The following is a 13,835-nucleotide window of genomic DNA, read 5'->3' on the forward strand; positions in this document are numbered from 1 at the left end:
TGGTCTCAATTTCCTGACCTTGTGATCTGCCCGCCTCAGCCTCCCAAAGTGCTGGGATTACAGGCTTAAGCCACTATGCCTGGCTGGTTATATATATTTTAAATATCTTGAGAGGTTTTAACCTTGACTGCTGAGGGAGAACAAAAGAGAGCCAAGATTGAAATTTTATTTACATTTGTATCTGTCCCTAGCAAATAGCGTAGTGCCTAATACCTGGTAGGTACTCAATAGTTGCTGAACAGATAAATTAACCAAATAAGATGCTGCCTTTCCCTCCATGGTGAGATCAGTTCTAAGGTGAAGGTAAATGTTGGTACTTTCGCACAAAGGTGGAGCAGGCCCCTGCGTAAGAAGGGTGCTCTGTCTTACAAAATGTGTCTTGGCACAGTTTTGGAGCATTTGTTAGCCTCACAGATGCATTCCAATCACTCCCTCTGATGTAGTGGCATTTTGCTTGAGGCAACTTCCATGTTGCTGGTGGGACGCTTTGGCTATGGGGGGAAGAGTCTCATCTACAGGCTGGAAGAGTGCTGCCTGTCTGGATGTTACTCAGTGTGGCTAGACTGGTCAGAAGTTGGGTCTCTAGGCAAGGGTTTAGGGAGAAGCCCACCTTTGATGTCCCACTTTTTTGTTGTTGTTGAGTCGGAGTCTCGCTCTGTCGCCCAGGCTGGAGTGCACTGGCGCGATCTCGGCTCACTGCAAGCTCCGCCTCCGGGTTCACGCCGTTCTCCTGCCTCAGCCTTTCCAGTAGCTGGGACTACAGGCGCCCACCACCACGCCCGGCTAATTTTTTGTATTTTTAGTAGAGACGGGGTTTCACCGTGTTAGCCAGGATGGTCTCGATCTCCTGACCTTGTGATCCACCCGTCTCGGCCTCCCAAAGTGCTGGGATTACAGGCGTGAGCCACTGAGCCCTGCCTGATATCCCACTTTTTAACTTGGGGAAAGTTGTGATCTCAGGTTCCTCCAGAAAAGATAAGGTACCTTCTAAGATACCTTCTCTTAAGCTACAAACAGTGCAGGTCTTCCTCTTAGAAGCGGTGTGTTCTGTAAGGGGAGAAGGTGTGCCCTCTGGCCTCCCCTTGATTTTCAACCCCAGCCCCAAGGCACTGGCAGTGGAAGTTAATTGGGTGCAAGGGGCTTGGGTAAAGGCTGAAGACTGGCGAAAGGAGAGAGCCAGCTTCGTTTTTTAAAAAGCTCTAATTGAGTTCTGAATCAGCCTCACTCCCTTTGATCCCTCCTCTGTTTCCCACACTGCCTGAAAGAGCTAGATCAGCACTTTATAACAAGGGTGCGCCTGCTCCCCGCACCGCCCCCCCTCTCCTGACGCTCTCTGCTGCCGCCATCCACTGCTTGTCTCCTTCAGTTAAGATAATGAAGATGCTGAGAGATAAAATGTGTATTTAATAAGGGTGGGGGTAGGGAGGCGGAAAGGGGCAACCAGGGCCTTCCCTAGTTTGGGGCCTCGCCAAGACTTAAGCTGAAAGCAAAGCTAGAGTAAGACTTGGCCCCAGGGTGTGGGGGTTTCTGGGCCTCAATCCAGCTGACTTCACTGCCTGCTGTTTGCCCTAAATTCCCCCACCTCCACCCTCTCACCCCCACATTGCTTTCTTCTTGCTCCCAATGGGAAAAAGGACTCTTGCTTCGACTTTCTTTTCAGCTGGTAACTTGGCCTTTGGTGTGGTGCCCCCCACCCCAGTGTCAGCTGCAAGGTCGGGCTAGGGCAGCCCCCTCTAGCCTAGGCCTGTAGAAGCTGTGGGTTCACAGTGGGGGGTGAAAAAGCTGGAGTTAATGAAGACCAGCTGCTAGTCTGGGTTCTGCCTACAGCTAGCTGGAGGCCGGCCTTTGGTGGTGGTTGATGGGGGGTGGGGTGACCTCCATCCATGGGCACAAGGATATCCTGTGGCAGCTAGGCTTGTGCTTCTCTCTGAGCTTAGTTTTATCCTTAGTCTGTAAGAGAGTAGTCTGTTTTCTTCTTCCCCTACTCCTCTCCTCCCCAAATAACACTCAGCTCTTATTGAACTTTATAACTGTAGTGGTGGCCCAGCTGAGATCTGAGGATCTCCAAACCCTTTTGTAAACACTCATTAACTGCCTGGGAAGAACGAAGAGCCCTGTTTAACAGCTGGGAGAGAACTGAGGCACATTAGGGTGAAAGGCTTGACCTAAACTCACCCCATGGACTCCACCCTGGGGCCTTCCATCCTTAGTCCAGCTCCTTTACTCAGTTCTTCCTGCAAGACACAAAGAGGTGGAGGCATTGCTGGTGTCTTCTCCCCTTCTAGGCAGAGGCCATGCCCTCTCCCCTCAAGTCTGTCTCTGACTTCCTCTGGCCCTTCCCCTCATGACATTTTCCCTGCTCTGCTGCTAGAGATATGTGCAACTCTCGTTGCAAAATGTTCTCAATCCACAACTTCACAATTCTTATCCACTTTTCTCTTGCCCATGTAGCCCACCAAACCTGAATTCTCCCTTTTGAGCTACTGAGAAGACTGGCTATACTAAACCGAATCACTGACCTTGAAGTTGATCTGTTGTATTGAAGTCCCTCTGCCCCTAGATTTATCCTAAATGGTATCTGGGAAAATATTCTCTTTAACTTGTTTATTCTGGTCATAAAGATTCGGGACATTAGTGAGGGCTGGGTGGGGGCACTAGTTGACCTCTAGGTTCTGCATCCTGTTCTTCCACTGCCAGTCACCATTTCCAGTAATAGATGTAACCCAAAGTCCTTTTTTGTTTTTTTCTCCTTCCCTAACCCCACCTGTTTATACTCTTGCCTATATATGTACATTTGCAGACCCCACACATTCCTGGATACACATACATTGGTCCTACCTTTTCCCCCCTGTTTCTAGCTGCCATCTAAGTGAGCCTGCACTTTTTACATGCTGAAAATCTGTTTTTTTCCCCCGGACGGCCTCCTAGGCACTTGAGAATAACTGGGAGGGATGAAGGGACTCCTGCAGTCCATGAGGAAGAGGACAAAAGTGAGCGTCCAACCAAATGAATGCGGCCTTCCCAAAATCTCTAGCTGAATGCCTTAGCAGGAGTGGCAGGGAAAGAGATCTTAACCCCACCTCCAGCACCAAAACCTAAATCCATCTGCTCAGGGCAGGCAGGAAGAAATGTCTATTTTCTCCTGTTTCATGCCATCCTATCCTCAGGTTGTCCATATGCTGTGTATTTGAGACAGGGAACTGTTCCTGTTCCCAGCCGACGACCAGACGCCCATCTTTCTTCCAGTGGGTCATTTCTCCCCAATGAGTCCTCCGCTCTGCGCCGGCTGACCCAGTCGGGGCTGATGGAAGAGGGCGGGGAGAGCCTTCTGTTTGACGAGTGGGCTTTAGGACCCAACGGGAACCCGTGCCTCTTGCAGCAGCCTAACCCAGAAGCAGGGGGGAATCCTGAATCGAGCTGAGAGGGCTTCCCCGGTTCTCCTGGGAACCCCATCAGCCCCCTGCCAGCACACACCTGAGCAGGTAGGACCATGCACACCCCTTCCCAATTCTTCTTTGGCCGCCTTTGACCCTGGCCTCTGCTTCTGATCTAGCCGTTTCCCTCTCGCCAGTTCTGGCTTTCCCCATCCCTCCTCTCCCGTCGCTCACTGTAGTCCTGGGAGGTGGGAGCCTGGGAACTGTGGGGTGTCTGAAAGCTCAGAGCCCCCTGCACCCTCCAGTACCCTTCCTGCGTTTCTCCTGAGGCAGTTCCCGGTCTCTAGCTAAGAGTGGGGAGTAGGGGGAAGGTCTGCCCAGGCCCCACGCCCTTGCACCCTCCTTTGCAGTATTGCCTAATACCCCTTCCCCCACCTCACCTAGACTGGAGAATTGGCAAGTGCTGGGGTAACAGAGGAGAGAGCCAGAGAGAGACCTGAGCTTTCCCCGAGGGATTTCTTTCTTGCTTCCTCGCCCAAAGAGCTCAGGACTTTGCCCCCACTCCCTACTCACCTTGTAGGGGAACTAATGTCCCCTTCCAGGTTGATCTCACACTTGGGTGGCTAAAGGCTTTGCTGGAGGGTAGTGGAGGTTGTGAGCATTTTGGTGACCTTTTCCTCTAGGAAAGTTCTTTCAGCTTAGAGCCCCCATCCCTGTCAACATCTCAACACCTGCTGCAGAAGCCCCCACCCGACCCGTGTGTGTGTGTGTGTGTAGAGACAATGTGATTGTAAGAGCTAGAAGCTTTGGATAGAGGTGGCTGCATGCATTGAAGGGGAGGGATACCAGAGTGTGGCCCAGGCCAGAACAGGCTCAGTCCAGATGGCTAGGGAAGGGAGTGTAGACCAGATTGAGGAGGTCACCCAGCCTTGCCAGCTTCCTGAGCTCCTTGGCTTTCAGAATCTCAGGCTCCTGGTGTTTCTCTAGAGCTACGAGGTCCCCAAGCTTCTGCCCCACTACAGGCTCTCTGGGAGAGGGCTAGATGGCACCTACTGTTTACAGTGGCTTATTTTTCTCTCCTGTGGTGGGCAGACAGGCCCTGCTCTCTGAAGATCTAGGGCATGTCATTCTGGTTTGGTGGGTTTACAGGAAGGGTGTACATCTTGTATGAGTTACCATGTGTGAGTGTGTATCTTGCTTCTGGGGGTAGTAGACTGGGGAGGGGGTGATAGAAGAGACTGGTCACACTGAGGGAACTCCTCTAGCTCCCAGTGTGTGGTAGGAGTGGGTGGCATGTCCCCATCTGGTAGCTCTGTCTAGGTGTGGGGTGTGCTCTGCATTCTTCCATGACTCCCCGGGTCCCCTAAAGGTTGGTTTTGGAGGACAGGGTGGATAATGGAGTGGCTTCAGACTTCGCTCTGGTCTTGATCCAAGAAGGAAAGTAGAGATTCTGACTGTGAGCAGTGGACTGGGAATCAGAGGCCTGAACTGGAGACTTAGCCTGGTTACTTAACTATATGTGTTTATGTATGTCTTCCCCTTCGCTAAGCCTCAGTTTCTTCATTTGTAAAAATGGCTATCAGTAGCAAGCAGGGACATTGCCACCAAGACCATACACAGAATGTATCGTAAAGCTCACTGCAAACGGTAGTAATGGCTGGGGGATCTAGGATGGAATCCTCTTCCTAAATCTAGGTCAATCTCTCTGCCTTCAGTTTTCTTCCCCCATCCTTTGCCCATCTGGGGGATGGAGGAACCAGGCAGGGCTATTGCCCTGGGTACTGCAGAATTCCCCTAATGCAGGTTGTAGCTGTTGCCAGAGCACCTGTGGTCACAGAGTACAGATCTCTCCACCAGGCATTTCTTCCTCTGGGGCCCCATACTTGCTCCCCTGAGCCATGTCTCCACCTTCCTTCTGCCATCCCTGCTTGGCGTCCTTGTCTCTCTCTCCCCTGCCCAGTGGCCTCCTTGTCCGGCTCACTGGGCAGAAGCCCTAATCGGATTCGACAGCTGAGATATGTGTGGCGGCTAAGAGCAGGCGGGAGGGAAGCCAGTGGGAGGATGGTATGAGGACTGCCCCTGGCACTGCCCGGGCCTCCTGAGCACCACCTTGGGCCTGCTGATTTCTTACTTGGCTTGGCCCCAAGGAAGGGGTGCCAGAGGAAGCTCAGGAATGAACGGGCTGAGGTCTGGAGACTAGGAGAGGAGGAAACACACCAAGGTCCTGAGGACCTGGTTGATGTTTGATGACCTTAATGTCAGTGTCTCTGACTCTGACAAGGAGGAAAGGACAGAGATGAGCCAGGCTGACCCCCGCCACCCCATTCCCATAGCCCCACTTTCTTCTCTCTTCTTGCTCAGAAGTGTGTTCACTTTGCCTCCTCTAGACCCTTTGGCCAGTACCTCCTTGTGGGTCACATCTGGGAGCTTCTGGGGTGCCACATGTCTGCCTCAATCTGGGCTGTTTCCTCCCCTCCAAGGTATTTCACTCTCTCCGGGCTGGGCGCCAGGACTCCTGGGTTTCCCGCCTGCCTGTGGTGCAGGGCTCCCCTGCAGGGCTCCAGAGAGTCGCTTAGCTGGTTTCCTTCCTTCTGTGTGGGGAGGGCCTTGCCCTAGGGCTGGGAGGTGTCAGAAATCCCAGGTGGGACAGGGGTGGGGGCACAGTAGCCTCTGGCACTGTAGCACCCCAGCTTCTCCCTCCTAGCCTCTGACTCAGCTTGGGGGCAGCACATGCCCGGCCTGCCAGGCATGGCCTATTCTTGCCTCCAGGCTTCTGTCTTTATAGAAGCCTACATCTCCTGCTCTCATTTTTTAGCTTTTTTTCCCCATGATATCTGGGGGTGGCTATCGAAATCCCTGGTTTTGGGGAGCAAGGGACTAACATAATTGAGGCTGGGGCACTATTTTGTCTTCCCTCCAGTTGGGCCAGGATGAAGGAAACTGTCACAAACTTCCCCACGCCAATTCTTCCTGCCCTCAAAAGACCAGTCAGTGGAGCCAGGCCCTGCCCTCTGGGTGCCCACAATGTGGTTGGCACTGATTTGTCAGAAATTGGGAAGGTTTCCCTCTAGACCGCTTGCCTCCTGTCTCCTCCTCCCACAGGGTAGGGGCAGCTCTGTGATTGCAGGCACTTATGGGCAGGCCTCCCCCTAGGGAAGGGGTGTGGGATGCCCCCAGGATGGCCAAGTTGGCACTAGCCCCAGGCTGGAGTGCTGGACAAGATTCTGACCTGGGAGTTAGTTGGGGGAAGGCAGGGCATGGGCCTCCCTGCCCCCCTCGTTTCCTGCTCTTTGGGCAGCTGTGGGCGAGAAAGGCTGCAGGGACTATTTTTAGTTGGTCAGTCCCCTGGCAGGAGGGACGTGCAGAGCAGCACGGGGCAGGCAGAGGGGCTTGCCAAGGTGAGGGTAAGCAGGCAGGCAGAGGTGTGAGGAAGGGTCAGAGGGGCAGAAGACAGAGCAAGGAGGCATGGGGAGCAGGGGCAAGACCTTACCCAGAGGGACCTGACCCAGGTAGATGGGCCGGGGCTGGAATGGGTGAAAGAGTCCTGGCACCCTTCAGGGCTTTCTTTATCCAACTGGACTCAGAGCTGGAAGAGGTTTTAGGGGCTACCTAGGCAATCCCTTCCCCTTTCAGAGAAGGAAACTGAGGCCTAGAGAGGACACTCAATCAGTCATTGGCTGTGTTGAGACCTGAACCCAGGCCCTCCCTTTGCACTATTTTTCTGTTGTCATGGTTCCTCACTACACCTCAGTGTGCTTCCTTCCCCTACTGCAGCAAGGAGGACCACGAGCCAGGCACACCTGGTCCATTTTCCCCTCTGCTTGTTTGTGCAGGGTCTCTGTAAATCCCAGCTTGGTTTGTTTATAAGTCTCCATGTGGAGAGAGTCTGTGTCCAGGCTGGAAGGAGGTCAGAGTTGGGTTTGTTTGGGTGGCCTGTGGCCACTGGTGTGAATGGAGGTACTGGACAGGCTCCAGCAGGCTCACAGGCTGCTGAGCTGTGGGGCTAGGAGACACCTTACAGAAGGGACGTCCAGACTTCCCAGAGCCCTTTGTGAGCCCTCTTCCTACCCTGCCCAGGACCTGTGGGTCATGGTGGCTGTTTGCCAATCTCCCCAACAAAAGAAGGGAGCAGGGTTGAGGAGTGGGAAGATTACTACTGGCTTCTGATCACTAGTCAGAAGGGGGCCCCCTCTGAGGCCTGGAGGCAGGGAAAGTTGGGGCAAGTTGGGGTGTGTATAGGGAGAAAACTCAGTGGAGAATTGTGGTCCCTCAGAATTCAGTCTGCTTTCTGTCTTCTGCCTTAGGCTCTCCCCAAGGGCCACCATGTTGCACAGCTGCAGGGGGAACCATTCCATAGATTATGATGTGAATGGCACCCCCTGGGGTTGTTCAAGGCCCTGCCTGTGTAGCCACACATGGTGCATCTGTCCCCCACGTTCTTCCTTCAAATTAGTTCAGACCCAGCTGGAAGGAGGTGTTCCAGACAGGCCTTACACCCTCTCCCTCTCCCCTACCCTGCCTCATGCCACTCAACATCTCCTATTCCTCTGCTGCCCACCCCCAATGCACCAAGCAGGTCATGGTGCACCACCATTTGTATTGTAGGAGCCCCTTCCCTTCTCTCCACTCAGTTTCTGTGTCTCTGGGGGGCTGATTTATCATGCCCCCCATCAGGCCTACTGCGGTGTGTGAGAAATCAATAGTGCAAATGGATTGAGGCTGTTTAGCCTGTCAACTCCCCTTGGGCCCCACCAACTCTTCTGGGACTTGTGGAGTTGCTCAGCCCCCTTCTGGCTCAACATACACATATTTAGTGGTTGTAGCCAGAGCACTGAGCACAGGAATTACTCTTTCTGTTCGTCTGTCTCATTCTCTCTCTCTCATATACTGGGCTGGTCTTAGCATGACAAATACTCTTGAACATTTATTTTCTAGCTTGGGTGAAGGGGCTTAAAGGGCAGTAGGCTGCCAGCCAGAGGTGGGGAGAGAGGCAGGTGGGTGAGGGAGACTGTGGGTAGAGGGGTGGGGTGGGGGTGGGGACTAGCTGGGGAAGGGATTGGGTGACAGCCCACCCCATCAGCTCTGGTAACTCAATCCCTGCACCCCACCCTCCCAATTTCCCTCCTGCTCAACAACTTCAGCAGCTGCTGGCAGAAACAAGGCTGGCAGAAGTGTGTATGAGTGCATGTGTGTATGGGGGGAGAGAGTGAGAGGGGCTGTGGGGGCAGGGAGTGCTGCCAGGACATGTTAAAGGAGACTCACAGCCTGGGTACAACTTGGGTGGCAGGAGGAGGTGGGGCAGGTGGGAGAGTGGGTGGTGAGTGATGGGCAGGCTGCAGTGGGGGCAGGGCAGCCCAGGGGTCTCACAAAACTTGTTGGCACTGGAGCAGGGCCTGGTGTGGTGGGGGTGGGCAGTGGTGAGGGGGCAGGGGCTGGCACAGACATTGCTGGCCCCAAAATGCTGAGGCCCATTCTTCGCCAGGGGGCGCATGTAACCATGGAGGGACAGTCTGCCCCTGTCTCCAATCCTTGGGCCGTGCCTGCTGGGCATCACAGTCTCGGTGGTGACTAAGTCACTTCTGTCCTGGGGCTGGCAAGGTGCCAGGCTCAGCTCTTCTCGGTAGGTGAGTCACTGCCCTGGCATCTCCCCCGGATGCAGCTGAGTCACCCAGCCATGCCTGCTAGGCAGGTGGGCACCATACTTTTGGTGGGGGTGGAGGGCTATGTGTGCTGCCCCCAGTGTCTTCTCCAGTCTCTCTCTGGCATGTCCTGGCCCCACCTATAAACCTGCAGAGCCAGGCAAGGATGGCGCTTCTCCCTTGTGATCCACTGAGGGGTGAAGGAAGAGGTAGCAGGGCACAGATTGGAGTGATATATGTTTGATTTGGAGTAAGTAGGGGAGAGGAGAGTTGAGGAGGGAACATTGATTGAGATATATATATATATTTTAACAAAAAAGAGACAGGGTCTTGCTATGTTGCCCAGACAGGTCTTGAACTCCTGGACTCAAGCAACTGTCCCATCTTGGCCTCCCAAAGTGCTAGGATTAAAGGTGTGAGCCACCATACCTGGCCTGGGTTTGAATCCCAGCCCTGCCATTGACAAGCTGTATGACCTTGAGGAAGGCAATTTTCTTTTTGAGCCTCAGTTTTCTCATCTGTACAATGGCAACAGGAGCCTGCCTCTTCAGGACTGTGAGAATCAAATGGAGTGGGACTATTAAGGTACTTGTGGGAGGAGCTGCTTTTGGGATGAGCTAGGAGGCTTGGGAGGGGAGGAGGAGTCAGCTGGAGCTGGTTCCAACAAACTCCGGCACCATCCTGGTGGTCTTGGAGGGCCAATTGCTTCTCATCCTCTCTTCGGACTATCACTTAATGCTGTTCTTCAGGAGTTTCCACAGGCTGTGAGAGAACAGCCTTGTAGTAGAAATGTGGGCTCTCCTAGGGTGTCTCAGAGCTATATTTTATCTCTTTTGACTACTGAGAACTGCCACTGGCCTTGGTACCTGTCCAGACTCTCTTCCTTCACTTCCTCTAGTTTGAAGAGGGATCCTTTTCTTGGGAAACCAGTGGCTCAGGCACCTCCCCCAGCCTATCTCCTGTGTGCAGGGAAACAGTAGGCCCCAAGGAGTGTCCTTCCTAAAGAGTGAGGCGCCCCTGAGCATGTGGCTTTTCTCTCTCTGCTAGTTTCCTGCTGCTCCCTGGGTACCCTTCTCTCCTCCTGCATCAGGGTCCCTGGTGGGAGGGGGTGGTGGAAGCCCTGTTATGAGCCCCGCACAGCTGGAGTTCAGCTGCTGCTGCAGATTGAAGACTCCTGATCCCCCACCTGGGGACCTCTCCTGCCTTCTGCAGTCAAGCTTGGGTAGGGCTGGGCCTTGGACAGGTGGTACTTGTTGCCCTGGGCAGGAAGGAAATGCCCCAAAGATGTGCATGCTATGTGTTTGTACACATGGGTGCTGGTCTTGTTTGAGTGTCTGACCCTTGCGAGGGGTGGGTTTGTGTGTATGAATTTGTTCCCTCATCCACACATGGGGCTACTTCTGTGCCTGTGTAGAAGTATGCCCCACCCTCTGCTTCATGCCCTTGTCTGTGCACAAATGTGTTTGAATGTACTTGTTCATGCGTGGATGTGCATACATGCGTCGGGGGTGTACACATCCCTGCCCTGAATGTGCACGTGGAAATGCATTTGTACCAGGATGCCTGACCCTATGATGGCAGGTGTACCTGAAGGTCGTCCCACTTGGGAGGCAGTGTAGCTATGTGCATGCATGCTTGCATTCTTGTGTCCATGAGCCTTCCCCTCTAGCCTCAAGGAAGGAAGACCGGTAGGATCTAGGTTGGGAGGTGCCTGTGGGCACTGGGGGTGGGCTGGCGCTGACTCCAGTCCTGGGCTGGTTCTCACCTGGGCAGAGCTCCCTGCTGTTGTCGGGGCTCAGGCTGGAAGGCCCTTGGGGGAGCGCGGCTGGGGGGTAAGGGGTTAAGCGGTGGCGTCCACATCTGGGAGCCATTGGCGCATTCCTGCCGGCTGAGCGCATGTTTGCGGATGAATCTGGACAGGACAGGGCGGGAGGGGCTGGGCGGGAGGTTCGCACCGGCGGACGGAAATCCAGACGGGAGCGGGAGACAGCTCCGGCCCAGCGGGCGGGAAGAGGCCTGGGGAAGCGCGGCCCAGCCCTGCTGGGGCAGTTTCCCGTGCGCCGGCCCTCAGGGCAGAGCGTCCCGCCCTCCTGGCTTGTCCTACCTTACCACGGCTCTTGGGCTAAAGCCAGGGACAATCAGATACTTCAGTTCTAGACCCGGCTCTGCAACTGGTGCGACCGTGGACAAAACCCAGTGCCTGCTCTTGGCCTCTCTTTCCTCTGTAAAGCGCGGGCCGGCGTCGGACCAGTGGGTCTGAGAGCTCTGCCACTGGGTCAGGCTGAGAGTCTCCTCACTGGGCTAGAGGCCTGGGAGTGCAGCACTTCCCCTTCCAGTGGGAAGTTCTGTGGGGGCACTCGTGGCCACTTCTCTGCCTGAGAACAGGGCGAGGGGGGAGTATTCCCTAAGCGATTCTGCTTCCCCCTAAGCCCGCCAGTGGACTGCTAGCAATGGGGACAGGATCCTCCCAAACAGAGCAGCAGGCTGGGAGCGGGGTCATGACTATGTTGGGGACTGGGGTCTCTCAGATGGAGAGTGATTCAGATCCTGTCCAGTTGGAATATGAACAAGAGCTTTCCTGGCTTCTCCAAACTTGTTCGGGAGAGAGAAGCTTGAGTCTTGAGTCTTTGAGCACGGAGGGGTGCTCCTGGGCGCCCCTACTGGAAGATCCAAAAGTCTTGCCCTTTGAGAAGAGTACTTTAAGGGGGCTGGGGGCTTGGGTTGAGCCAGAGTTCCTAGGACCCACTGGAGCTGGAAAGGTGTTTGGGGAAAGAAGAGATGTACTGGGGGGAGATCTACTCCGGGACTTTTTTTTTTTTTTTTTTTCTTGCAGCTGAGATACTTAAGATCCAGGGAAGGGAAGTGACTTAGTCAAGGTCACACAGCTCTCAGTTCCAGCTGGTCCCTAGAAGAGGATTATAATTATAGGATTCAGGGGCTTGACAGCTAGGGCAGGAGTCACCGCACTCACTTCCATGTTACGCCGCCGCCTCACTTCTCGGGTTTAGGTGTGGGTGTGTGTGTGGTTGGGGGGAAAGGAGTGTAGGATACCACACGCTGCGGTCTTCTCCACCGAGCGCTATTTTCATTCTTTCCGCAGAATCTCACCCCCCCCTCGCTGTCGCTCGGAATCTTCGGTTCTGGGTCTGAGGGAGGGATTCTCCCGGATTCCCACGGTCCAGTCTTCAGTTAGGAGCGGCTCCTTTAAGACTCGCCCTTCTCGGGGTCTATTAAGGAGAGGCGGGGGCGGGCGTGAGTCTGTAGATCCGCCCCTGAGTGATGATTGGTCGGTGGGCGGGCAGGGGCGGGCCTGAGGGAGAGGGCCTCCCCCCACCTCTGCTCCGTACCCTCCGCCCCTTCAGTCTGGGGCTCCGGGTAAAGTTTCAGCCTCCGCACGTGACTCGCTATGGCCGCTGCCGTCGCCCCGCGCCCCTGAGCCGCGGCCCCCCGGACGGCTCCTCTCCCGGGACCCCGCACCCTGATGCCGAGAAGCACCAGGGCGCCGGGTTAGGGCAGACGCTGTGCTCGCGGGCACCCCGAACGGGTTGCGTCCCCGGCTGCGAGGTAACTCCTCCCCCGGGGATTTTGGGGAGCCCCTGGTTCCCGCAGGCGTCGGGGCCCCATGTCCTGCCCCAGATTGGCGCTGCGGGAGGGGACAGGGTGCCGGGAGGCTTCCGACGGAACCCGGGGTTTCCTGGGCTTCCCAACTCGCTGCCGCCGTGTCCAGGGTGGGGGAGCCCCGTCTGTGCGTCTGCCTGCGCCGTGTCTTCGCGCGCAGCCTTGAGGCGTCTGTGGCCGTCTGCTGCGCGTGTCCCCCGCGCTCGAGCTGTTGCAGAACCACCGCTGGGAACTCCGGTTCTCTCTTTTTCTCTTTAAAAACAAGCAAAACAAAAAGGCTTTCAAACCTGTTTGGGGAGAGATCGGATGCTCAACGGACTAGCCCCCTCTCTTTTTCCCTCCTGTTATCTGAGCTGCCCTGTGGTTTGGGGAGAATCAGCCAGGGGGCCCACTCCCACCAGAGGGAGCCGGCCGGGGGCGGGGCCCGCTCAGCTGGTGTCCCCCGTGGAGTGAGGGGAACTCACTCAGAATTGGGTGCGGGAGCCAGTGCAGTATGTATGTAGGGGTGTTCCTGGGTCTTGTGCCACCATGGGGTGTGGGAGCTTTTTGGGATGAGGGAAAGACGGAATAGACTGGTGGACTTTGCTCTGCTGAGGGTGTCTGGGACCTGGTGCCACCCAGGAGGCTTGGAAGCTGCTGGCCAGATGTGTGTGTGAGCCTGTTGTGGGGTTGAGGGGGCGGCTGGCTGGGATATGAGCTTGGCTATGTCCCCTCATCTTCTCTCTGGGCACTGCCCTATTGTCAGGCTGCTCCTTGCAAAGGGCAGGCCGCCAGTGTGTTAGGGTGGGGATGGGGACCCACTAATCCGGAAACCAGACAGAAGAGCTCCCCAGTCTTGGAGATGTTTCCGCACCCTCCATCCTGTCTTGGATCGGATGCCCAATGTGATGGCCTGGAAGGGTACCTCCTGCCCCGTCTGGCTGTGTCTTCTGTAACCAGGTTGCCTTCTGTCTGATGGCTGTGTGGACATATGTGTATGTATATATTCTTGGAAAGAATTGTTTCTGAGAACACCCCCCGACTCCCCACGCCCTGCTGCTTACCCCAAGGATCACTTCTGCCCTTGACACTCCCTCTCCTCACTTTCCTGGCCAGGATATTCTGGGATGTCTCTTATACCCTTCCCTGTCTGCAGTCTTCATAGGGCGAGATTGTTTTGGGGAAGTGGTTCTGTAAGGACCTTCCAGGTCTTGCTAGGAAATTG

General features: G+C 55.2%; 1 protein-coding gene across 4 annotated transcripts in view; it reads left to right on the forward strand.

The window, feature by feature from the left end:
• Positions 1 to 3,366: 3,366 nt before the first annotated feature.
• The window catches only part of RARA (retinoic acid receptor alpha), a 48,300-nt gene continuing 37,831 nt past the window's right edge, over positions 3,367 to 13,835 (forward strand). The window contains exon 1 of one of the 4 annotated variants that reach the window (XM_023204212.1): positions 3,367 to 3,482. The gene's annotated coding sequence lies outside the window, so the exon portion shown is untranslated. Of the gene's footprint in view, positions 3,483 to 12,354; positions 12,578 to 13,106; positions 13,127 to 13,587; positions 13,606 to 13,835 lie in introns of those variants that run through there. The other 3 variants (XM_023204205.1, XM_023204213.2, XM_023204219.2) reach the window with 3 other exon arrangements.

This window comes from Piliocolobus tephrosceles, chromosome 16 (genome assembly GCF_002776525.5).
Source record: "Piliocolobus tephrosceles isolate RC106 chromosome 16, ASM277652v3, whole genome shotgun sequence".
NCBI lineage: Eukaryota > Metazoa > Chordata > Mammalia > Primates > Cercopithecidae > Piliocolobus > Piliocolobus tephrosceles.